This window comes from Nannobrachium achirus (genome assembly GCF_963921795.1).
Source record: "Nannobrachium achirus genome assembly, chromosome: 12".
In the NCBI taxonomy this organism is placed as follows: Eukaryota; Metazoa; Chordata; class Actinopteri; order Myctophiformes; family Myctophidae; genus Nannobrachium; species Nannobrachium achirus.
In genome coordinates this window covers 31945654-31972173 of record NC_137832.1, presented here as the reverse complement: position 1 = coordinate 31972173, position 26520 = coordinate 31945654, and the positions used below count along the sequence as shown (strand labels likewise).

General features: G+C 42.5%; 1 protein-coding gene across 4 annotated transcripts in view; it reads right to left on the bottom strand.

Moving 5' to 3' along the window:
- Positions 1–26520, bottom strand: part of pdlim5a (PDZ and LIM domain 5a) — a 134342-nt gene that overhangs the window by 46014 nt on the left and 61808 nt on the right. The gene's annotated exons all lie outside the window — the stretch shown is intronic.

The following is a 26520-nucleotide window of genomic DNA, read 5'->3' as shown; positions in this document are numbered from 1 at the left end:
AATAGTTGCTATTACGTGCTCAAGCGCCTATCCGCTCACTTGCTGTTGGCAAAATGACATAGTCACTTCAGAGGCATTCTCCACCACTAAGATCATATCATACTGTATAGTTTCAGAGGTTGCAGAAGGAGCGGTGGTTCTGGTGAATTATGAGGAGAAAGTTTAAACTTGAGCTCTGAACACAGATGCCAGAGCCAAGTGTTGAGGTTGCTGTCATCGGTTATGACAGCATCCAAAATGTTTGTGTCTCACAACGAAACTTGAGTTGCCGGAACTGAAAAAAGTGTGTGTGTGTGTGTGTGTGTGTGTGTGTGTGTGTGTGTGTGTGTGTGTGTGTGTGTGTGTGTGTGTGTGTGTGTGTGTGTGTGTGTGTGTGTGTGTGTGTGTGTGTGTGTGTGTGTGTGTGTGCGTGCGCGCGCGTGAAGCCAGCTGTTTTTAGTCTATAAAAGTAAATCTATCTGATACTCTTGGAATGCAGTGTGATGGAGTGTTGAGCTTCTCTAACGCTCATGAGATGGATGCAAATATACACACACTTAAAACGAATAAAGGAATAATAAACATTTAACCACCTTCACGTGCCCAAATTCAGTGTTCTTAATGGATGTGTATTACATTGCTCAGGATGAAAATTAGTTTTTTCATGCTTACAAAAGTAGTTTGCTGATTTGATACAAACTCATTGATCTTTCAACTAGACTGCTAAGTTTCATGTGAGGAAATAAAGAAACATGCCAAAAGAAACAGTTCCCAGGCACATTATGCCGGGGACAAACTATACGATCTAAAGCCTGATTATAACCCTAATTTGGTCATAATGACTGATGTTCAAGATCTGGACTGGTCTGCACAAAACAGCGGTGGCCAGCACGGACAGTCGGCACACGTAGAATTATTGCACAGCTTTGTTTAATTCTTTATTCTGATAGCTCAATAAAGGGATTCTGTGGTCTGTTATTTCCTGATAGCAGGCCACTGTTCTGAATGGGCTTTTCCTCCATAGAGCAGTTAGAGTTAGAGTTAACCGCTCCAATAACATTTCCATTTGCGCATGGTTTGGCTCTGCTTGGCACGGAACACCTTAACACATGGCCAGTTGGCACGGTTGCTTAACCGTGCTCAACATGGCCAAACCGAACTGCTTGGGGGGATTAATGAAGTAAGTAAGTATTCAATTATAGATTTTAGGCCCTGCAGTGGGAAATCACTCAAAGAGTCAACACAAAAGGCTGCTCCAACTGAATGTATGACTATACTAATGCTGCCACCTTCTGTTTTAAACCTGTAAACCTGTGATGTGACAAAGATGATTCTGAGAGATGTTTCTGCAAATAGATACCGTGGCGTGTTGTGGTCCCACGATTAAAACTACATCACTGTAGTTTTTTCAAAGGGACTCCCACTTCCACTGCAGTGGAAACAGTTAAAACACAACTCTCTCACAGCACGAGTGGTGTGAGAGAGTCCTATAGTGTGGTGAGCTGGTTAGCAACAGAAATCTGATCGCGAATGGAATCCACAAAGGCCACTGTTAATTGTGAGTCTTTTCACTGTCGGAGTGTCGGTTGGACTAAAAAAACAAGTCTTATACTGTGTGTGAGGCAGTTGCAATAGGCAGGCGACAGCAGAGATGGCTGTTCAGTACTGTATATCACAACTCAATTGAATAGAGAAACTCCCACACTGCATGCTTCCCACACGGCATACCTCCAATTAAACGTTACGTAAACTGAATAAACTGTTTTGTAACATAAGACGTGTAAATGTCAGCAGCCATACATTCCTTTCAGACCAACCCTTCTGGAACCTCTCACTATTCTGGAGCCCATCAACATTCTAGAAAGCTCCTCTGGGAGGATCATGGGTCGCTCCCCTGCTCGAATCCCAAACTGGCAAACTTGTAGTAGCTAAAGTTGTGTCTGTCTACAAGTGCAGGGGCACCCAGATAAATGCTTCCTCCTCTGTCTCAGCTCTAGGCTGATATCGCCACCATGTTCCTGCAAGCACAGGATGAAAGGAGATAAGAAGAACAAAAACATTCTACCGTAGAAGTTCTCCACCCTCAGCAGTCACTCTGCAAACTCTGCCGAAATACATAAACTTTTGAGACATAAATCCCCTACCAGATGGTGCTATTACTGTAAGTCTTAAGTGTTTCCCAGGCTATAAATCAAAGGTCTGTGCCCTTTCTGGACACATTCTGTCTCAATCTCTCATAATGTTTTCTAATTTCATGAACTAGGCCTTTACTGCTGTAGCAAAGCAATAAAACTAGTCAAGTTGAAGATTAAGTCTCTCTCAAATCTCAAACATTCCCCTCCCGCTCTCTTTTTCTTATCTTGATAATTTCCTCCTTTTTCCTTGTTGCACATGCACTGCCAGTGTAACTGAATCCCCCCTCAGAAAATACTCTATTAATCTATGACAGAACTGACCTGACGGTGTTCTTCTCACTTGCACCACACAGCTGCGAAAGCATCCAAGGATATGGAATTGTGTGAGAATGTGATGATCAAAGACAAACGGCACCATGGCTTTAGACTAGGTATTTCCAAAGCTCTCCCTTCATCTCCGTACACTGGAGGCTCAGCTGCTTTCTAGCTTTAACAGGAGTCAACTAGAAAAGGATGCAACTCTGAGCGCTGGTCTTGGCCAAGAAAGCTCAGGCTGGATGGCCTACCGAGCACTGTGTCAGTCGTGGGTTGCAGCTGGCAGGGCGTGAGGAAGCTGCATAGGGAAATATGTTTCTACACCAGGGGTTCCCAAACTCTATAAATATGTTTTTCATCCGAGGCACCCCTACATTATATTCAACATTTTCACTCCCAGCACCTTATATTTATAGCAAATTTTAGCGATTATGTTGCGAGGAAAAGTTTGACATAATAGCCATTTTGGTTAGAACTGACTGAAAATAACTTTGTACTTCAAGTTTAAAATTATACTAAATATAGGCCTATTTTTAAGTGTCCAAATAAATTCCAAATAATATCAAATTATCTCACGGCACCCCCTGGACTGCCCTGTTCTACACCATAATGGTTCAACCTTTCACATTTTGGTACTATCTATGTATGGGTAAAAGCACTTTTGGGTAAAAGCACTTTTGGAGGTGTGCTCTCTACATAGAGGCCCCTCACCATGCCCCCCCCCCAAGTGGCACTGTTGAGCAGCCTTGAAATTAATGGACAACGCGAGAGTTCATACATATATATAGCTTAATGAAATGAACAACTCAAAGGCTCCTCCCGCGGAAACATAAAATAAACTTAAAATTCATATCCTGCCCCATCAGCCGGGCAAAGAAAACAACGCGGAAATGTCCTATGGTCAGACGCTAACAGATGGGGAAAACATTTTTTGGACATGAATGGGAGTGTCATTTAAATCTGTGCATGTCAAATTATTTTCTCTGGGGACCTACATTTCCTACATTTAATCTGTTCCACTGAAGAACACCTGTTTGCAAAAGACACTGTGACTGAACCCAGGCAGCGTTTCCTTTTTTGTTTTTAAACAACAACCATGTCACATTAATCATCTGAGTAAAACTACTCTCACTGTGAGTGATAGTATAGGACACATAATACGAGTATGTGTGGATTATATATACCGGAATACATTTCTTCGTCTAGGGAATAATGAAGACACGTGTTTATGACATTCCTTGTCATGGGTTTCATTTGCTTTGAAAGTGAAAATGACATTTAAAACACCAAATGTAGGAGTTAGATCTCACATCAGAGCAGTAAAGTTAACCAATTATTATAAGTAGTAAATTAATCTTAACATTTGGGGCCTCAACTCAAGAAAGAGAAAAATCCTTACCATTGAGTAAGGCTTTAGCACGGCACTGATTCCACTCACAGCATAGCGTCAACGACAGGACCTAGCAATGTAACAGATCCTTTACCATAGGAATTCCTCTCCATAACCTGAACGTGTTAGAGTCAGGGGGTAAGTGGTTGTGATAACGCTAGTGATGGTATGACAAACATGATACGATCAAAGGTCTATAGGACTTCCTGCACATCAAAAGATAACATGCTATTACTGAACCCATACGTTTTCCCCCAACATATGCTCCAAATTGGACCTACTCAGTAATAGAATACACAAAAATAAATACATCAGCAACGGGAGCCAGACCCATTTTGATTACCAATCTATAGCTAAAGATCACCTGCTGTAGAATGCATGTGTTCTAACTTCTCTGCATGTGTTTGTGTCTGAAACTAAGTATGTTCCATGTTAGCTGTCAGCTAGTAGTATGCATGTGCTTCCTCTATGTAAATGTGATCCTGCATTTCCCAGCCAAAGTTTGGCTTGATAGTGCCTGCAGTTTCACTCCACTTTTGGTTATAGTGGTGCATGTGGTAAAGCAAGAAAATGCATATTTACATTATCTGTCTGTCTGTCTGTCTGTCTGTCTGTCTGTCTGTCTGTGTGTCTGTCTGTCTGTCTGTCTGTGTCTCTCTCTCTTATATTTTTACTGATTATCCTATATGTGTCTTTCTACTGATCCTTTTTTTTTTTGCCTACTGTACCTTTTTCCCCTCAGGGATCACTAAACCTTGATCTATCTATTCGGTATAATATTAATTACAATGGCTCCTTTTATTTTATTATTTTATTTATTTAGTCTTGTTCAGTTTCTGCATGCATGTCCTTCTCCTGAATTCAAGTCATGCATTTTCCAACATCGTTTCCACCATTACGAATGCTATTTATCTTCAATATTTGGGAAGTATGCTTATATAACCGTTATGGTCTAAACCTGTCCCATATGTAAACGGTAATGCTATCTTACCCTCTGTGCAGTGCTTTGTTATGTTTATACACTGACTGATGCAGTGGTGTAAAGTAACTAAGTACATTTACTCAATTACTGTACTTAAGCTTGTACATCTGCTATTTTCAAACATTTTGTACTTTTATTTTACATTTTGATGCCAATATGTTCGTTAGGTACTTTTACTCAAGTACATTTTGAATTCCGGATTTTTACTTGTAACGGAGTATTTCTATATTGCCGTATTGATACTTTTACTAAAGTAAAAAATGTGAATACCGGTAACTTTTCCACCACTGGACTGATGTTTGGTGGAGGATGCCATCCCGTTTCAAAACATTTCCTCGCTCTAAAGATTGTTCCAAGGTGTCTGATGTGCTGGTTCATCTCCCAGGTTGTTCCAGCACAGTGCCCTTACAGCCTATAGGGAATATAAAACCCACCTCACTATGGTAGATTCAGGTAGAGGGTTTCTTAGTGTCTGTCTGTATTTATGATGTGAAGGATGTGCACTTTGTACTGTAAATGTATGTTTGTGTACAGTAAGTGCACATGTGGTGCATTATTCATGTTTGCCTCTGCGTTTGGTTCTTTGTAAGAGCTGTAGTTTGTATAAGAGATTACTAGCCTACAGCCCCTTGGTGTGAAGCAGACATACTGTGATGTTGCTCTCTCTGGAACTGCCCCCCTCCCCCTCACTCCATCTCTGCTTGCAGGCAGTTGGGACTGGGAGTACGCTGCTTGTTGACGCCCATTTGTAATGTAAATCGCATCACAGGACAGCCGCCTACAGGCCAAAATTTGGGAAAATATTTTAAACATTTGGGGATTATGAGAAGTAGAGACACATCTGAAGGTGATAAAGTTGATGTTGGGCAAGGTACATGCGTTATTGATTTTTGTATTATGTTTTTTAGACAATTGAACAACTGCTGAACGTGGAGTTACAGATGGAAACACACACACACAAACACACTATTTTTTGGGGCGATTCTAATTAAGGTTGTGGGATATACAGTAGTACTGCATGGTTGTATGTGTCTGTGCTCAATGCCGGTTGTGTACATCCAGGGACCGGGAGCGAGAGGCTGGACAGCAGGGACGTGCTGGGCCCCTGATTCAGCCCGGGAAAAAGAGTTGGAGAGGCCCTATTCTTTTTTTTAATTTTTATTATTTCATCGTTGTCGGGTGGAAACCTTGTATGTCCAAAACCGTTTGTTTTGTATTTATCATTTTAAAAATGATTTAAACTAGTGAAAACAGCCGATCTACAAGCACACAAGGCATCGCACCGCGAGGCGTTGTGCTTGTAGATCTGCTGTTTTCACTACTTTTGTGCAAACAGTTAAATTTTTACTTTTGTGCAAACAGTTTAATTTTTTCCTAATGGCCGGCCTGGATCGGCCGGGAATGAACCGGCCGTTTGGGAGTTGTCCCGCTTTTCCCAATGGCCAGCACGTCCCTGCTGGACAGTGAGAGAACCATTTAGGGGCCTGGAGGTGGGACTGGGGTGTATTAGAATCACGTGGAATACAAACACACACTATAATACTCAAACATACACAGGCACTCAATGACACACACACACACACACACGGCACGCACACACAACCAGGCACACAACCAGGCACACCATGCATGTTCTTGAAGGAATTTTATGAGTGGGAGTGACACTCTCACACACGTCTGGCTGTGTGTAACCTCTCACAAATAGAATGTGTTTTACACTTTCCACCAAACAAGGCTGTAAAGGGCTCTATTCAGCCGAAGTAAAAACATTCCACCCTCACCACACAAATGCACACGTGTACGCGCACAAATGCACGCGAGCACACGCAGACGCACACACACACACACACATCACCATCTTTCATCTCCGTGTCTGTCAGTCTGTCTGTGTGGGACTTTGTCTTACCCGCACATACTGTACACACATTCACAAGCACTACTCAGACGTACATACACACATCAACAGCTCCCAGCCGTATAAAGCACTACGCTGTTCTGCCATTTGGTCTGCAGAGCTGTTAAAGGCAATGAACCAACTCCCTACTAGGTTTACTGCATGGTAACACAAACCACACACACGCGCGCAGTCGCGCACGCTTGCACGCACACACATACGCAGTACGCTGGGTGTGGTGAAATGCTTAACAGGTTGGTCCCAGGAACGTTACCAGGACTGCGGAATAACAGAATAAAGACCATATCCCACACTCAACACCTGTCAAAAAGGCTTTCACGTGCACACAATGTGCCTTATGTGTACACGCACGCACACGCACACACACACACACACACACACACACACACACACACACACACACACACACACACACACACACACACACACAAACACAATATGCGTCTTTGAGTTTATAGCTTGTTTTGAGCGCATTCGAATTTGGGACATTTTTTTGGACACTGCTTCTGCAGAATGTGTGTTTATTCTCAGAGTCAACGGTTTGATTCCCATCTCTATCCTTTTTGAACTGTTGTGTTGTGTAGCCCTGGTTTTTGTCTACACAGTCCAGTGTCACATTATGCAAGCTTATGTTGTCTTAGACTGGGATCTAATTTGTCTCGTTAAGAATATTGTACTGGGTTTCACATTTCTGCCTTTTAGATAAATACAAATTGTTTCTAAGAATGAACGTGACAACCACCAGATACGTGGAAGACCTCAATGCGTTTTTAGTTTTTACCCAATACTTTAGATATTATTCATGGTATCGGATTGCTTTAAAAGGCTGTACAAATAGTTTTATTATTGTAGATTGCTTGAGTGTGAGTGAATGTTTACAGTGTGTTTGTGTGCAGGCTTGTGTGCATTGTCTGTCCAAATGTTTTGAAATGCATATATTCTGTATGCATGTGTAGTAGTCGAGTATACATTTCGGTCTCCCATGGAGGAGACATAGGTTAGATTCCAGAGTTTCCTGAGTTTGCAGTTTGTAGTGGATCATCTGTGGTCCAAATACCAGTGAGAACAAACATGCGTTTTTGTTGTTGGCTTGTAGAGCTGATATTCTTGTGCATGTCATCAATAATGACATGCACAAAATAAGGAGGCCAGGTTGAAAGTTGTTAAGAATCGGGACATCTAGACCAATATACTGTTACGGTCGTTGCACACTGCTGCGTTTTTTCGCCAGAATATATACAGTAGGAGCGAATTTCAGCGCACGTATATAAAGAAATCAACCTCACGTTATGTCAATCACGTTTGCACACTACCGCCCCTTTCGTATTTATTTTCGGGACCACTGGGTCCCTTGCTCTCTCTATCTCTCTCTCTCTCTCCTTGCCCTGAAAAACGCATTTTGCAACGAAAAAAACGCAGCAGTGTGCAACCAGCCCCATTTAGGCCTACAATTATTGAATGCTTTAACTAATGAAAAATAGCAGATATACAAGCTCACAGCGCGGCACCGAGTGCCGCGCTGCGAGCTTGTAGATCTGCTATTTTTGAAAAAGTCGTGAAAATGTGTGCAAATCTTTGAATATATGTATTTTCAAAGCGAACGTTTGTAACTCAAATTTTGCTTCTGGGTGGTCCCTGGAACTAGATATTTTGAAATGGGGGTCCGTGGCCAAATAAATATCATTTTGGGGGTCCTTCACATGAAAAGGTTTGAGCACCACTGACACAGTAGTCTCTCAAGAACAGACTAACTGAGCTCCAGTTACCGGTAAGTGAAAAGGACCTTTTCTTTGACGATGGCTAGCCAGATTGCTGACATAGAAACATAGGTTTTTTCCAAAAATCGTAGAAGGATTCAAAAGACACTTATAGAATCGGGTCAAAATTATAATTTTCATTATAATTTTGTGTATTATTATTTATTATTCTTCCGCCGTTCTTCCGCTGTTTCTTCTTCTACGCTGGTGAAATGATCCGTTCCTGCCTGGAGGCGTCTGTGACGTATGCGTTTGTCTTCTGTGAAGCTCCGGTGCGGAAGCTTCCTTTGTCACTGAGTTAGCTTAGCATTGAATAGATCAGTGTCGTCCTAAACTATCTAATTCTAACGTTCAGGGTGTTTGTTTTTTTGGACAATAAATTGACAGCCAAGAAAACATGGATGGAATGCAATCGTTCACTCGCCGTCGGAAAGTTGACTTTAGAGTAGACTATTCTGGTTGACTGGCTATGAGTGGCTAACGGCTAACGCTAGCTAGCGTTAGCTAGCGCTAGCTGCAGCGCTAGCTGCAGGCTATAAACAAATAAAACGTGACCCAACTCTATTGTTGCTCTCTTCTACAAGCTCACAACGCGAGGCGGTTAAGCCTGTAGATTGTGTTTTATTATCAGGTCAAATAATCCTTCTGACTGAAGTTACACAAACACTGATTATGCTACATTTAGCACAGTTAGCCCTGTTGCACACGTAATGAATTCACTTCAACCTCGTGTTGAGCAGTTAATCCTATTTGCTACGTACGTCTACAAAAACCTTCATATTTCAAAGATAACGTGCTTACTGAAGTCTCACAGATGTCACAGTATGGTACGCTCAAGCAGAATTACCCGTATCTTTCGTATTGTTTAATAAGTAAGCAATTTACCCCGAGTGAGAGGACATTATGCTCTGATAATGTCCTGTGTGAGGGGGTGATCGGACGAGGCGAAGCCGAGTCCGATAACACCCTCACACAGGACATTATCAGAGCATAATGTCCGACCCCGAGTGGTAAATAGCTTTTCTACCACTTTTTTCCGTATACATGAAAGAAAACACATAGTTGTAACTTGCAAGGATATTAAGTTACAATCATTATTGCCTATAAAACTTCCGCGACGACAGCAAATAGTTCCACAAACAACATCTTCTACTCACCACCAGATGACGCCAACTCCATGCAGAGAAAGATGTCTAGCATACAGCTAAGCTAACGTCAGTTAGAAGGACCGTTCCGGCCGTAAATAGAGGCTGTTCGCTTCCAGAAAGGCATAGGTTCAGAGAAAAGGGGCTTTAAAGTTGGCGGATTGCATTGGATCCAAATAAATCGGCGACGTCGTACGCACGTTAGTAAACATAGGACCGCTACGACCGTCATATGTTGGTTGGGGGAAAGGTGTTCCGACTACCTCCTGAAGTCCCCGGATGTACACTGAGGCGCATTGATCTCGTCCTCACACAACTGCGGCGGTTGTTCTGCCATAACCTCCGGAATTTAGCCAATCAGAATCCAGTATTTGAACATGTGACTAGAAAAAGTGGTAGAAACTGCATTTTAATCCGATCAGATGCCATTTTCTGTTGTTTTTCAGCCATGCGACCCCATCGGTTGCGAGGTGTACTGCACTTAGATACATTAATACCTTTTTAAGGAAACGACGACCGATCGGATTAAAATGCTCCTCATTAAATAATACGATCATTACGGGACATTCTGCTGGAGCGTACCCAAAACTCCCATAACCCTCCTCACGGATAGTCTTGATGTAGCCAAAAATCTCAACATCTACTTCACCTCCATGGCCAAAAATCTGGTCAATAAACTGCCCGCTCCATCTGGGCTGTTTGGTGTTAGGCACATCTTGAAATTCTACAGGAACCTTGGGGTATGCAAAGACAACTTTAAACTTGCCACGGTGTCAACTGATGAAGTGTTTAAAAAACTGCGCACCCTACCTCAATTCAAGGCCGCTGGCCATGATAAAATTGCCCCCAAATTTCTCATAGACTCAGCTGCCACCATTGCCCCAATCATTACCCATATTATTAATCTATCTATCAAGCAGGGTTATGTCCCCCAGGACTTCAAATTAGCCAAGGTAACCCCCCTGCACAAAAAAGGCAGTAAACTTGACCCTGGCAACTACAGGCCAATCTCAATCCTTAGTTCCATCTCTAAGGTAATGGAAAAAATTGTCTATGAACAGGTGGCTAGATATCTTGAAGAGAATAAACTGATCTACGAGTTCCAGTCTGGCTTCAGAGAGTCCCATTCCACAGATACATGCCTCATCTATTTGAATGATTACATCAAACGTGAAATTCACGATGGCAAATATTGTGGCATGGTCATGCTGGACCTCCAGAAGGCATTTGACACCGTCGATCATTCTATTCTGATCGAAAAACTCAAAGCTATTGGTCTTGATAGCACAGCAGTGAGATGGATGCACTCTTACTTGGTGGGGAGGGAACAGATGGTGGAAGTCAACGGAACCCTGTCCCCCCCCCTCCCAGTAAACTGTGGAGTACCTCAAGGGAGTATACTAGGACCACTGTTGTTCTTAATATACGTAAACGACATGTCATCTGCTTGTGACTGCAACCTGTTTCTGTTCGCGGATGACTCGGCTCTCCTAGTCTCAGGCAGAGACATTTTGCAGGTTGAAAAGGCCCTTAACTGTGAACTTAACAAGATCTGCACCTGGCTCAATGACAACAGACTCTCAATTCACCTAGGCAAAACTGAATGTATCCTCTTTGGATCTAGTCAGAAACTTAGCCTAGTTGAGAACTTCACAATTAAAGTAGGTGACACTGTGATAGAAAGAAAAAACCACATCTGCTACCTGGGTTGCATCCTGGAGGCTAACCTATCCAGTGAAAAAATGACCACCAAGGTAATCAATAAAGTCAATCAACGAATTCGCTTCTTGCAAAGAGTTGCCCCACTGATCAATATTAAATCCCGAAAGACACTAGGAGGTGCTCTTATTGGGCCCCTCATTGATTACGGAGTCCTTGTCTGGTATCGCGACGCCCCAGCTGCCTTAAAGCTAAAGCTCCAAACAGCCCAAAACAAACTAATTAGGGTTGTGCTTGGTCTCCCTCCTCTGACCCACCTTACCGAGCATCACCACGAAAGCGTGGGGTGGCTCAAAGTAGCTGACAGAGTACAGCATCTTGCAATGGGCCTGGTGTACAAGATACACTACACCTCCAAGATTCCCATGTACCTGACAAACTACTTCTTAAAGGTCAAGGATGTTCACGATCATAACACCAGAGGCAGCTCCACTAATCATCATCAGCGTAGATTTAACACTAAACAAGGCGCTAACTCGTTCTCCTGCTATACCATCAACATGTGGAACGCCCTTCCACAAGCCCTAAAGGAGAGCAAATCCCTAGCCTCCTTCAAAATTGGTATGAAAAGTCACCTTCAGACAGCAGCTACCCGTGACTTGTAAATAGACTAAGCCCCCATGCTCCCCCCCCCCCTTTTTTCTTTGTATTCTGCCTTTTGTATTTGATGTTATGCTTTTGAAACTGATATTATCCTAGATAAAGTACTATGTTCTATCCGTCTGTCTTTCAATGTTATATGAGATACTTAAAGTGTGGTTCCTGTGGAAATAAGCCTCGGCTTTCTAGGATCTCCTTTTAGTTGACCTTGTACCAGTGATTTGTACTGTCATGAAACTGTACTTTTTTCTATTGCAAACTTCTAATAAATTCTTCAATCAAAAACCCTATGGTGACATCTGTGAGCCTTCACTAAGCAATTTATCTTTGTAATCTGACCGTTTGTGTAGACGTATGTAGCAAATTGGTTAAACTGCTTCACGGTTGGCGCACTGTAGCGTCTTTACATTTAGCCCAATAATGCTTGAGATGCTGTTGTGGCATTATCTTTTTAGAGAGCAATAACTAAAGTTTAAAACATACATAAACCACTTTAGCCCTATGTTATACCAAGGCTATTTGAAAATAGACGATCTACAAGCTCACAACGCATTGCGGTGCGACGCGTTGTGAGCTTGTACATCTGCTATTTTCAAACATTTTGTACTTTTACTTTTGGTACTTTAAGTACATTTGGATACCAATACTTTTGTACTTTTACTCAAGTACATTTTTTATTCTGGACTTTTACTTGTAACAGAGTGATTCTACATTGCAGAATTGATACTTTACTTTATTATAAAATGTTGGTACTTTTTCCACCACTGTGTAAACGTTTGTGTTCTCATGCCAATAAAGCTTCTTTGAATTGAAGATTGAATTGAAGATTGCTCCCCATGTGGCGGAGTCAGGTCATTGCAGGTTAGAAATGTATTTAAAACTTGAATATCTCAAAAGTACAATTTCAGCATGGCATCATTCTATAAGCCATATCTTCAAAACTGTTGGATCAATCTCCACAACCAATATATCATTTTGTAGCTATGATCCCCAGCTTTCAAATGAAATGAAAACATGAAAATGAAAAAAATTGCAATGACTGGCTCTCAGGGAGATTGGGACACATATGTATATTCAATATTCAATTATATATATATATATATATATATATATTTACCTGGAACTGCTCAAATTCACCGCTCCACTTCGAACCGAGGTTTGATTTTTTTTGCACCCAAGTTTCTGTCTTTCATGTGGTTTGACCCCTCTCTCTCTTTTATTCTTTCTTTAAAGTGAGGTCACCTTTTTGGATGCAAAAAAAACACAGCCGTCATCAGAGGCCCCCCAGAATGTATGCAGAATGTGGGACACATTCAGAGGCCATCTCTATTATCTAATTATCTTTTCTTTCCTTATTAGGAAGAAGTAGAAAGAGTGGGTTTGTTTGGTTTCAGCGGGAGTTTGAGTTTTTACCTTAAAGTGGAGCAGACAGACAGACGTGACCAGGAGACGATGTCAGGCCACCAGCTAAAAACTCAGTCTGACTTGCAGAATTGTTGCCACGTGTTTTTGAGCATTCAACGGTTGTGAGTGTGCGCATGCGTGTGTGTGCGTGTGCGTGCGTGTGTCTCCGTATGTGTGTGTGTGTGTGTGTGTGTGTGTGTGCGTGTGTGTGTGTGTGTGTGTGTGTGTGTGTGTGTGTGTGTGTGTGTGCGTGTATCGGAAACAGACGAAGAGAGAGGGTGGGGGAGTAGAATAGGAGAAAGTACAACAGAATTAGAAAAATGAGAAAATGGGAGCACTTGGCTTTTCCCTTGATTTTAGCACCTCCCCCCACCCAACATCTCTCCCCCCACATTGCATTCTAACGGGGTGACTATGTCCAAAAATAACCGTTATAATTCCCTGCTATTTCAGGACCAAAGTGCGAGTTTATCTAGAAATAGACTTAAAAATAGCCCTGGAAGCCGAGTCTGTCTGCCTTTATCTGGCCTCACACTAACAGGGCAGAGAGAAGGTAGGGGCTCACCCACAGAGAGTATGTATAACGCCTGAGTTATACTTAGTTGCGTGCGTGGGTGTTGCGCGCAAAGATATAAGACCTACAAGCTCACAATGCACAAAGTAGGCATAGTAATATGCCTACTTTGTGGTTGTGTGTGTATGGATGTGCATTTACATTTACATGAGAATACATGTACACCATTATTTGTAAGCGTACACCTGGCATGGTTGTCTGTGTTTATGTGTGTATGTGTGTGCGTGTCTAAGCAGCACTATCAGTATGTGTGTGTTGTCTCTATCTGCTACTTCCTGTCACCACTAAACTCTGCTGAAGCCTTAACAGGCTGTTCCCTGGAGGATGATGTCACATACTGTACAGATTCTTAAAAGGGACCTTGATACTGACCAGACCCATGAGGAAAATACACACCATTTAAATCGGTAGGTGTTTTCTATATGAATGAATTACACTTTAATACGTTTTAAAGATGAGAGAAAATCTCATTCCATAATTTTTTCTCTTTTTTTATGCCTTTATTGATATGACTGAAAATGGGGAAATGGGGAGAGATATGGTACTGTATTCAGCAAAGTTGGTCATGATCAGGAATCGAACCAGTGACACACTCTCAGGCTACACCGAGCCTATACCGGTATGTCGTATGCGCCTGGACCGGTAGGCCAACGGGCACCATCCAGTTACTCATAATTTAACGGATTCATTGATTCACAACACTTGAGGAAGGCTAAATGAAAATGTGCTAAGAGAGGACCGTCTCTGTTCACTGATTACATTCAACACCTACTCACTGTACGGATGGGAAGTGGTCCATGTCTATCCAGAGATCAATATGTCTAGACAAACAGCCTTAAGGTAAGGCAGACACGTTGCTCTTTCATTATAGATGAAACACAAAGAGCCACTCAACTCAGCTCAGACAATGACCTGACCTACAACCCACAGGCTTCTTCTATACAACATTCAAGTTGTCTGCTGTAATATGTCTGTTTTCTGCAACCCAGACAAGTGTAGCCTGGCATGGCCAGACTCATTTTGGGTCTTTACCCACACAGGGGTCCTGTTTCTAAAACCAAGGTAGTCAATTAACATGAATGTTCTGAATGGTCACATAACCACAATAGCTCTTTTTATGGCAGCCCACTCGCTAACCAAAATGCACAGCAGTGGATGTGCAACCATAGCCGCCTTATAAAAGTATAACATGAAAGATAACAAGACACATTCAGTTCCCACCAGAGTGTATTTACAGTATCAGACTGCAGACTAGCAGAGGAGAATCGCAAAAGCAGCCACAGGAGCAACTAGAAAGGTGCACAGAATCTCCGCCCGTAGGCATGCCTTACCTCCCTCTAGGGCATTCACCAAATATTCGAATATTCGAATATTCGAATATCAAAGTCACTATTCGACGTTGTTCACCGAAGTCGAATATTCAAGCACTTGGAATTGTAGGTATTACATTTAATGTGACTCGGTTCCGCAGATAAATATTGTGAAAATAGCTGATATTTTCACAATGTTCGCCTCTTGCTTACTTAATATGTGACAGTTTGGCCAGTCCTGTCGAATATTCGACTATTCGAATACTTTGAGGTTGAATAATTCGAATACTAAAAATCACTATTTGTGAATGCCCTACCTCCCTCAATCCTCCAATCTTTGTTGTTTTGAAGTTGTGTGCATATTAATATACAGTATGAAAAGGCACACGGTAATGAGGGGAAGGAATATGATAATAGACTGTCATTACATCACTACAGTGCAACCAGAGTAGAGCCTTTAAGGAGTCAAATCTTTGGACAATGAACATACTGAAATGCAATGTGGCATGTAAACATCACAATGACATTACAGTGTTATAGCTTAATCAGTAAGAACCCACATGTAATTCTAAACAGATTTTTGTCATTCAATGCTATGTGTTATCCGCAAAGTGTGATTGTTGTGTCGATTCTGTTTGTATCCCCAGTAAATAAAAGGCTGCGGTATGAAATGGAAGTGTCTGATCTTTACTGCCCTACAGTCGCTTTGCCCGTCCTTTGTTTTTTCTTCACTTTATTTTGAAATCATTATTTGCCTGGCCAAATGGAGTGTCTATGTGAGAACGTTAGTGGCATCTGCTCATGTCCTCAGTCTCTCCTGCTGTTCTATCTGTGGAATCACAGGCCACTTAAGAGGTTGGAGGAAGAACGTCTGTCCTGTGTTGTCTTTTGAAATCTAATTTAAGCTTTTATAACTGCACTGTGCTACAGATTGACCAAAGACCTACAGTAAAATACACATAAGAAGCATGCACGCATACACCCACCCACATACACAGACACAGCGCTAGACAGACGCACAAAGACAATCAACCCACACAGACATGCAGATGCAAGCATAAGAGACATACAGCATGTAGACATGGAGACACAGTCACACGGATCAAGTGATACATATACTACGCACGCATCCACTTAACAAACAGCCATGAACGTACATAGTATATTCTACATTGCTCACACGAAACGTAGACTGTGTTGTACACACACACATGTGTATTGCTAGATTTGTGAGGACATCAGCATTCTAGGACAGTACATTTATGAATGCCATTTCTTTGCCATTTTAACCCTAACCCTATAAAGCCAAAAGTACCCAGTCTACAAGCCAATAATGTGTCACACTGCAACACATTGTGAGCTTGTAGATCGCAATCTTCGGTGCGTGACACCGGCATGCACCTACTGTAAGTATAAATCAGGCTTAGCTCCAACCTTAACCCTTAAACCTAAACTTGAAATGCTAATCAAAACCCCAAACTGAATCTTTTGATACGGAATCACTGATACTAAACAGTGCCCAAATTTGGAGATAACTGTCATCACTGATACCACCGCCTGTACACACACACACACACACGCACACACACACACACACACGCACGCACAGTCGCACACACACACACACACACACACACACACACACACACGCACGCTCAAGCACAGTCGCACACACACACACACACACACGCACACACGCACGCACACACACACACACACACACACACACACACACACACACACACACACACACACACACACACACACACACACACACACACAATCACTTCCCTTGCAGATCACAATCTTCTTGAAAGGAATCACAAACCCAGAGGGACAGAGACATTCTAGACCTAACACAGAGCTATAACCTGCAGCCCTGTATAGCAGCAGAGAGCCGTATAAGACCATCTGGACCTGTCAAGGCCAAGTTAACGTATTCACGCCAAGTTTGTTTAAAGTACATTTTCACAATGCATTTCTGAAACTAAACATAACAGGTGTAAATTAGTTGCGGACTCTAAAGAGCATATTGGATGTCTTTGTAAGAGCTGATTAAAGGAAAAGATATTTCCTTTTTTATGTACATTTTTTAAAGAGTGGGTGCTGATATGAAAAACTTTGAAGTATCATTGCCGAAAGGCAAATTCAGACTGGGGCCCCACAAGCTGGGGGAAGGAGTAGCAAAGGTTCAAGAAGCGGTGGGTGTTTCACAAATAGTTCAGTTCAGAAGGGATTTCAATCACATAGCCTAGTTAAAGCTAAATATACAGGTTTTCTATCTAATATAACTAGGTGCAATAATTCTAAATATATTAGCCAGTATTTACGCTACTTGCCTGCAGCAATGTGTGCCAGGGTATTTTAAGCATTCCAATCAGTCGAAACCCGAGAGGTCAAGGTCAAGAGGTCAAGGTCACAATCTAAAGATATACAGTATGGGCATGGTAAGCAAGCATCCAAATGTGCATTCATTTTACCACTTAAGCACTATTTATCTTTTTTTCCTAATTGTAAAAAATATAAATTAATTGGCCGATCTACTGTACAGGCGAAACCTTTGTCTATAATGACAGGGATGAGTGATTAATTGAGAATACATATATATCTATTTCTTGACCCAGCTAGATTTTAGTGTTGGCTACAAGCTCGTAACTTGTACAACTGCTATTTTTGAAAATTGTTGAAGGTGTTTGAAAAATGTTGAATCATTTTGAATGACAAAATAGTTTGAAAACTACTGATTTAGAAGGCCTTTGTAAAATCGGCCTCAGGTCTTTTTTTCCTATCGATTACTCACCCCATCTCTCCCCATTCCTAGGCCAACAATTCTAGACCCAACACAGAGCTATAACCTGCAGCCCTGTATAGCAGCAGAGAGCCGTATAAGACCATCTGGACCTGTCAAGGCCAAGTTAACGTATTCACGCCAAGTTTGTTTAAAGTACATTTTCACAATGCATTTCTGAAACTAAACATAACAGGTGTAAATTAGTTGCGGACTCTAAAGAGCACATTGGATGTCTTTGTAAGAGCTGATTAAAGGAAAAGATATTTCCTTTTTTATGTACATTTTTTAAAGAGTGGGTGCTGATATGAAAAACTTTGAAGTATCATTGCCGAAAGGCAAATTCAGACTGGGGCCCCACAAGCTGGGGGAAGGAGTAGCAAAGGTTCAAGAAGCGGTGGGTGTTTCACAAATAGTTCAGTTCAGAAGGGATTTCAATCACATAGCCTAGTTAAAGCTAAATATACAGGTTTTCTATCTAATATAACTAGGTGCAATAATTCTAAATATATTAGCCAGTATTTACGCTACTTGCCTGCAGCAATGTGTGCCAGGGTATTTTAAGCATTCCAATCAGTCGAAACCCGAGAGGTCAAGGTCAAGAGGTCAAGGTCACAATCTAAAGATATACAGTATGGGCATGGTAAGCAAGCATCCAAATGTGCATTCATTTTACCACTTAAGCACTATTTATCTTTTTTTCCTAATTGTAAAAAATATAAATTAATTGGCCGATCTACTGTACAGGCGAAACCTTTGTCTATAATGACAGGGATGAGTGATTAATTGAGAATACATATATATCTATTTCTTGACCCAGCTAGATTTTAGTGTTGGCTACAAGCTCGTAACTTGTACAACTGCTATTTTTGAAAATTGTTGAAGGTGTTTGAAAAATGTTGAATCATTTTGAATGACAAAATAGTTTGAAAACTACTGATTTAGAAGGCCTTTGTAAAATCGGCCTCAGGTCTTTTTTTCCTATCGATTACTCACCCCATCTCTCCCCATTCCTAGGCCAACAATTCGAGGTGACTCTCCATAGGGAACAACGCAGGCTCTTTGTGTCTCCATAGGGAACATAGCAGGCTCTTTGTGTCTCCATAGGGAACAATGCAGGCTCTTTGTGTCTCCATAGGGAACATAGCAGGCTCTTTGTCTCCATAGTGCTGGTCATCAAATTATTGGCTTAGGAATGCAACAAAAACAAAGAAATATCCATGTATTCAAGTCTCCATGGGGTGAGTAACTGATAGAAAAAAATGTTATTTCTTGGGTGAACTATAAAAAAAAATAGTTACCAAAATTGGTTTCTATGCTGCGCAAATGAAGCTTTTTTTGCCCTTGTATGAGTGTCGCCATCATTGTTTTAATGGTACCCAAGGAATGCTATTGGCTGCCAACGGTCACGTGCAACCGCAGGGATACATGGGACATTGTCTTGAGCTTGCCGAAAATAAAGCACACAAAGAAGAATCTTCACAAGCCTATGATCTCAAGCCACTCCTACAGCATACCCTGCTATAACATCACATATAACACAAAGTGGACCATACTTTCACAAAACGCATATGGTGATTGAAACGAGGCTTTAAACAGGGACAGGAACCATAAAGTATTTATGACAATGTTTATTACGGTAAGAAAATCAAATGTAAAAGTTCGGGGGAAAGGAATGGAATCCTATGGAGAACATGTTGCTTCTGGTGCCAGAACAGCGCAACTAGCGGCCAATCATAGGAACTTTCAGTTCCGTGTTTGCTTCATTTTAAATTCGGGACAACTACACCCCTGGTCAGAGTTAAGGGGTGACCTTGAAATTTGAAAGTTTGAGAAACACTGGGTTAACTATGAGACAGCCCCCTCTCCCCCTCCCATCTCCTTCTCTCTCTCAAAATGTGTGGTTAAATGTGAAAACAGCCGGTACATCCAACAGAACAAAGATCACAGACAGAATGGATAGGATTCCAGCTGAGCTCAGACAGTCCGCCAGTCAAAATGATCCACAACTGGAGCAGGAATCGTTTTTTCATATCCCGCATCTGGCCCTCAGCCCGGCTGAGTGGGGATGTGAACGTCAACACAGGGATTCACTGGAGGAGATTCACTCAAAAGGATTTATCGTTTGTCCTGTTATTTCCACCTTTCTCTTTCATTTTTTTTTCAATTCTGCTTTTTCCTGCTGCTATTAACAATCTGTCAATGTCTTAAGTCTCTTTATTTGTCTGTATCCTGCCACTCTCTCTCTCTCTGGCGTCGATGCACGCATGCACGCACGCACGCACGCACGCACGCACGCACGCACGCACGCACGCACGCACGCACGCACACATGCACACACGCACACACACACACACACACACACACACACACACACACACACACACACTGACAGCATCACTTTCAATGAGTTAGGGAGCCTGCAGCGTTTGACAGGGATATGACGATGACAGTATAAATGAACCTGGCCCTGACATTGAAGTCATGCCTGGAATGCATCCATCGCTTTTTTATTTCCACTATAAAGAAAGTTGCATGACTCTCAGAAGATAAAGAGGGGTGAAGAACAGAAGAAGGCAATGGTGGAAAGAGCAAAGGAAGGGATGAGAGCTCACAAGGGAAGAATGCAGCACACACTAAACCAATACAAGAACGCTTGCCCTAAAACACGCTCGCCCCGACGTCTAATCCGGTGACCTCGGAGCGGTCGCCATCAGGTATTCCTAAACGTAACCTCTGTAAAACTATGCCTCAGCCTAACCTTATTCCTAAACTTATAACCTCAGTAAAAAAACTATGACCAACCCTAAACTTATCCTCGAATACGAATACAAAGACTAGAAGAACCGCTTGGGGTGAGCGATCAGCCGAAAAAATTACAAGTCCAGTGACCCTGAGAGTGTACAAATGTTTACATTCAGTGTTAAAACAGTTTTTCTTTTACGGTGTAGGCTTTTATGTCTGTCCTGTGAAGCCAAAGTGGTATGATAGATGACGTGAGATCAAAGTGATAGATGACGTGAGATCAAAGTGATAGACGGTCTGAGATTGAGGAGAAAGAACACAAACAGCATCTGGGATAGAAGCGTATCATGTATCAAGGCACGTTGATTAAAATGTATCACGGAGCCATCATATATCAAGTCACTTTGATGAGTTGTTTATTTTATTAGCTGCGAGGTTGTTAAGGAGACAGTTTGCACTTCTAACTGTGGATTACGCTCTGAAATGCCTTTATAAATGTTACAGAGCACTGGTCCCACGTGGTTCCTTCCTTATCTTTTCATACTTTTCTTTATACTCCAGTTGTGCGATGGCGTTGCTTGCTGACAAGAACTGATCTTCAAGCTAGCACTTGGAAGATCAGCTCTGGTCGGGAAGAAACAGCTCTAATCCCAACTAGGGATGGGACGATATGAAAATGTCTTCGACGACATGAAAAATGGACAATATAAAAACACGATTATTGTGACAAAAGAAATCGCGATTTACGATTATCGCGCTAATCAACATCCTTTATCCTGGGGTGGGAACATTTGCCAAAAAATAGCAGATCTACAAGCTCACCGGTTAGCTTGTAGATCTGCTATTTTTTGGCAAAGACATTTGATAGAGAGTGAAAAGGAAGACTGTATCAAGTATGTATATTACTAGAATATCGCCCGCCTTTGGCGGGCGAATCCTAGAGTTCGCACGCTTCGCGTGCTCACATGCACACACGCACAACTGCTCCAAGCCATGTTGCCCACAAAAAGCACTGTTTCTTCATGTATTTTGAGTGTGTGTGTGTGTGTGTGTGTGTGTGTGTGTGTGTGTGTGTGTGTGTGTGTGTGTGTGTGTGTGTGTGTGTGTGTGTGTACCCCCTGTGCAGCTGACCCCTCTCTCTCTCTCTCTCTCCCCCTGTGCAGCTGACCCCCCCCCCTTCCCTCTTGTAACCTGAGACTCTCTCTCTCTCTCTCTCTCTCTCTCTCTCTCTCTCTCTCCCCCTGTGCAGCTGACCCCCCCCCTTCCCTCTTGTAACCTGAGACTCTCTCTCTCTCTCTCTCTCTCTCTCTCTTGCTCTCTAGCGAATGAGCGGACGGCATAGGGTTGTGGGCGGTTTTATTCCGTGAGTTCTACCGACATACATCTGATCTAGGACATACATCTGATCTAGCTATGAGTTGAGGTGGATGTGAAGTGGGCGTGAATGGGCTTGGAAGTGGGATGCGGCTCTTAAAGGATTGTAGAATAGGATTGCGACCGAAGGTCGCATATACTCTGAAGAACCGTGTCGCTTGAGTGTCCTTCCGTATCCTCTGTGATGTCAGTGTGATGTCAGCGAGTTGTGACTTCACTTCCTGTACAGGGCGGCTACACAAAATGTGGATAACACTATATATGGAGATAGTCCAGTCCATCTGGAACACAGGGTAGTGTTCCAAACATCTAGGCTGATAATCCAGCTTTTGCAGCGTCACAGGTTCAAGTCCTGACTTGCGACCTCAAGTCCCCATCTCTTCCTGTACGGGGCGGCTAAACAAGACTAAGAAAGACCAAAAAAAAAGAGAAGGATACACAAGACTAAGAAAGACAAAAAAAGAGAAGAATAAAAAAGAAAAAAAGAAGGAGGATGATAAAGATACCAAAAGGAGAGAGAAGAAAGGGTGGATGAGGTACAATGTGCGGTATCCTCCTCCGATCTGATACGGGCGGCTGGACTTAGATCACCTATGAAAGGATGTCCATGAAAGAATGTCCATCCACCTGGAGAAAAGAAAATGTAACAAGGAGGTGGCAACGGGCGGCCAGATAAAGTTATTAGGCCTGGATCCAACTTTAAGTCGATGTATCAAACCGGTACTCGAAACGTACTTAGAATTTAACATATTTTCTAAAGTAAATATGGGGGCGGCTGTGTTAAGAACGTTTCGTTGTCAAGCTCAACGTTGGGCATTTGGACCTATACATGGAGAAATGGAGCGAATCTGTTTGGCTTAAACATGGAGATGTGGATAACACTATATATGGAGATAGTCTAGTCCAATATGTCATATGGGACTACCGTCATAGACAGTAGCCATTGTTAATCCGGAGTCAATGGCTGACTGTCTGACTGTCTTTTTTTTTTTTTTTTGAGAAGAGATATTTTTATATGCTGGTGGAACCTAAAGCAGTAACAGCACCAAAACGTTACAAAAAGAACACCATATATGTCCAAATGGGCTGAGTTCCTTTAGCCCAAGCCAGCTTCCATTGACTATCACTGAGGAATGATTGACAGCTCAGTGAGCTTACATGCCACGCCTGCTTCATATTCTTTGGGGCTGATTTCTCTCGGCCCAAAGAACACGCCCAGTTCTGTGACATCACTGTGTGATTATCATTGAGCTGGGTGATTGACAGCTGGCATGCCACGCCTGCTTCATTTAGTCTCCATATGGGCTAATTTCAACCAGCCCATAGGACATGCCCACTGCAGTTCCACCATGTGACTGGCTTTTAACCAATGACAAGTTTGTCTTGTTTGATGTCTGTGTTTGAGGAAGAGGGTCGCGGGACAATTCAAATGGATATATTATCTACTTTTTAATAGATTTTCTGTCATGTTCCACCAGTCAAGAGACTGGTGGTGCAAATACAAAAGGAAATACCACAAAATCGTACATTTGGTGTGAAATGCTTGCTTTTTGGAGGAGACAGTGGGCCCAGTCATTCTAAAGGTATCGTGAATTTCATTTAGCTGACAAAGTTAAGAATGGTCGCTGCTTTAATAACATTGGAAATGTGCTGTGGACTAAGCTGCCTGTCTTTGATGTTGTTGTCAAGTTGTCAACGTGACTGCGTGCCTGTGTGCCTGTGTGTGTGCGCGCGTGCGCGCGCGCGTGTGTCTTTTTGTTTTGATTCGTGTCTGTACCGCGTTTGCGTCGGTACTGCTCGCACGCATGTGTGTGTCTGTTTGTTTTGATTCGTGTCTGTACCGCGTGGGTTCGCGCTGGTATTGCGCCAGTGGCGTCAATTCAGCAAAAGCTAAGGTATGGCAACATGACTGGTGTCTTGGGGCGCGCGTGCAAGACATCAGTCATGTTGCCATACCTTAGCAACAGGCATGATGAAAAGTCAATTTTATTATTTCCCCCTGTAGCCAAGGTATGGGAGCTGCCATAGCTTGCTATACCCAATTGACGCCTCTGTATTTGTGTTTTGGTGCTTCGGTTTGTGTCAGTGGCGTGGCACGGTGAAGAGGGAGACAGCGTGTGTGTGTGTGTGTGTGTGTGTGTGTGTGTGTGTGTGTGTGTGTGTGTGTGTGTGTGTGTGTGTGTGTGTGTGTGTGTGTGTGTGTGTGTGTGTGTGTGTGTTTGTGTGTGGCACTTTAAAAGCAGTGATATGGAAAGGGAGACAGAGATTATTTTGTATCATAATGTAATGCTTTGGCAATATAAGGTCCACCTCAAGCTGTAATAATCAAACCTTTTCATTAGTTGTCTGGTTCTGGTCTTATATTTTGTTTAAAAAGTACATGATATTCTTGTGTGACCCTTAATTTAGGATTGTATTAATCCCATGCTTAAAATGATGAGTATTGTCAACTCCACCAATAATGATGATGATAGTTATCTGCACATACAAACATAATGTTCACTGGAGCAGTGGAACCCCTGTTTGCTGTGGACATTTCTGTTCATGTGCATCTCTTGCTATAACAAAGTATAGATACAGTAGGCCTACAGTAGTGTCATTGCTGAAACTTGGTATCTGGAATGTGATGTTGCTGCAGGGTGAAATATGGCTAGCATATAATATAATATGATGCTGTTGCTGCAGAGTGAACTATGGCTAGTAATAGTATATAGTAGGATGGATTTCTTGATGTAGCAGAGTGGCTCACTGCCTCAGCCTGATGGCCTCAAAAGTCTAGTATTTCCCTCAGTACATAGAGATATCCCTTTGGATCAATGGTTAAGATATTGGACTTCCACATGGGATACCCGAGTTCGAATCCCGGGCGTTACATTAGCCCTACCACCCAAAATCACCAAGAGCCGTCACACTTTTTATGCCCATATATGAGTCCTAACATGGAGATGTGGATAACACTATATATGGAGATAGTCTAGTAGTCCAATATGTCATATGGAACTACCGTCATAGACAGTAGCCATTGTTAGGTCGGAGTCAATGGCTGTCTGTCTGACTGTCTGTACAGGAAGTGATGTCACATGACATACTTTTTATGCCCATATATGAGTCCTTCTGTACCACATCTCCATGTTTAGGCAAACTCCACACAGAAAGGCCCTATCGCAGGGGTCCTCAATAGGCGGACCGCGGTCCATGTCCGGACCGCGAGGCACCGCCGACCGGACCCAGGACGAATTATAGTAAAAAAAAAAAAAAAAGGGGAAAAACATCTCCACGTTTTTGTTTCCACTTCTCGTATTCATTCACTTTCATTGCATGCGCTGAGTGTGAGAGAGAGAGAGAGAGAGAGAGAGAGAGAGAGAGAGAGAGAGAGACAACGATGCGCTGATTGGCTGATGCCAGGCAACAAAGTATTATGGGCTGTCATGTCTTTGACCACGATGCGCTGATAGGCTGTTGCTACAGACCGCGGAAGTTTTCGGAGCAGCAGCAACAGCTTCAGCCATAGAGTTATAATAAGAAGCTTCAGCCACCAACAACGCAACTAGTTATAAATCAGTGGGGTTTCATTCACGCAAAACATCATCAACGTGAATACGTTTGCAGGATTGTAATCTTATCTCCAGAGTTTGTCGCGACGTGCCACGGCCCGACGGCCTGTGACGGCTGCCTCTCTTTCTGCATGGATGTTGTTCTCCCATGGTTCTCCCCACCGGGGGAAATGGATGTGCTGTGTGGCAGCGCGCCGCATCCAGTTGGGGTACCGTGCGGCACTTAACGTGCATCGATACCACGATGCGACGCTGCGCAGCCGTCCGCGTTCAGTGTGTGCTCCCCTGTCTCTGACGCGTGACACCTTGTTTTCATATCGATATTCACGTTGCAACACAAGCATAAATTATTCGAAGATTATCCCAGTTTGTTAAAAGAAACCAGATCACTAGCGCAAAATATCTCTGCTCCACTTTGAACATTCTGTTCTCCCTGCTTTAATGGGTTGTTTCTCTTCAATCAAGTAAGGCCCCCAAATGATTTTGGAGGAGTCCCCAGCCCAGATGACAGTGAAGTCATAATTTAAGGACCCTTTTAATAAAGAAAGAAACGGGAAAAGACCATTACTGCATGAAGCCTGGTGGGCGAGATTATTACTGTATCAACAAACTACTACTAAAAATAAAATAAAAAAACACATCAGCCATTGTAAAAAAATAAAAAAAAATAAGAAAGGGATCCCTAATTATGTAAGATGAACAATAATGAGGGCAAGTGGCCATGACTGAGGGCAAGTAGAACATGACCTGTACTTTCCAGACGGACAAGTGCCTCTGAGACCATGGTGTCAACCCCTGGTTGGTACTTTTTTGTATCTTAGCCTACTATTTAAG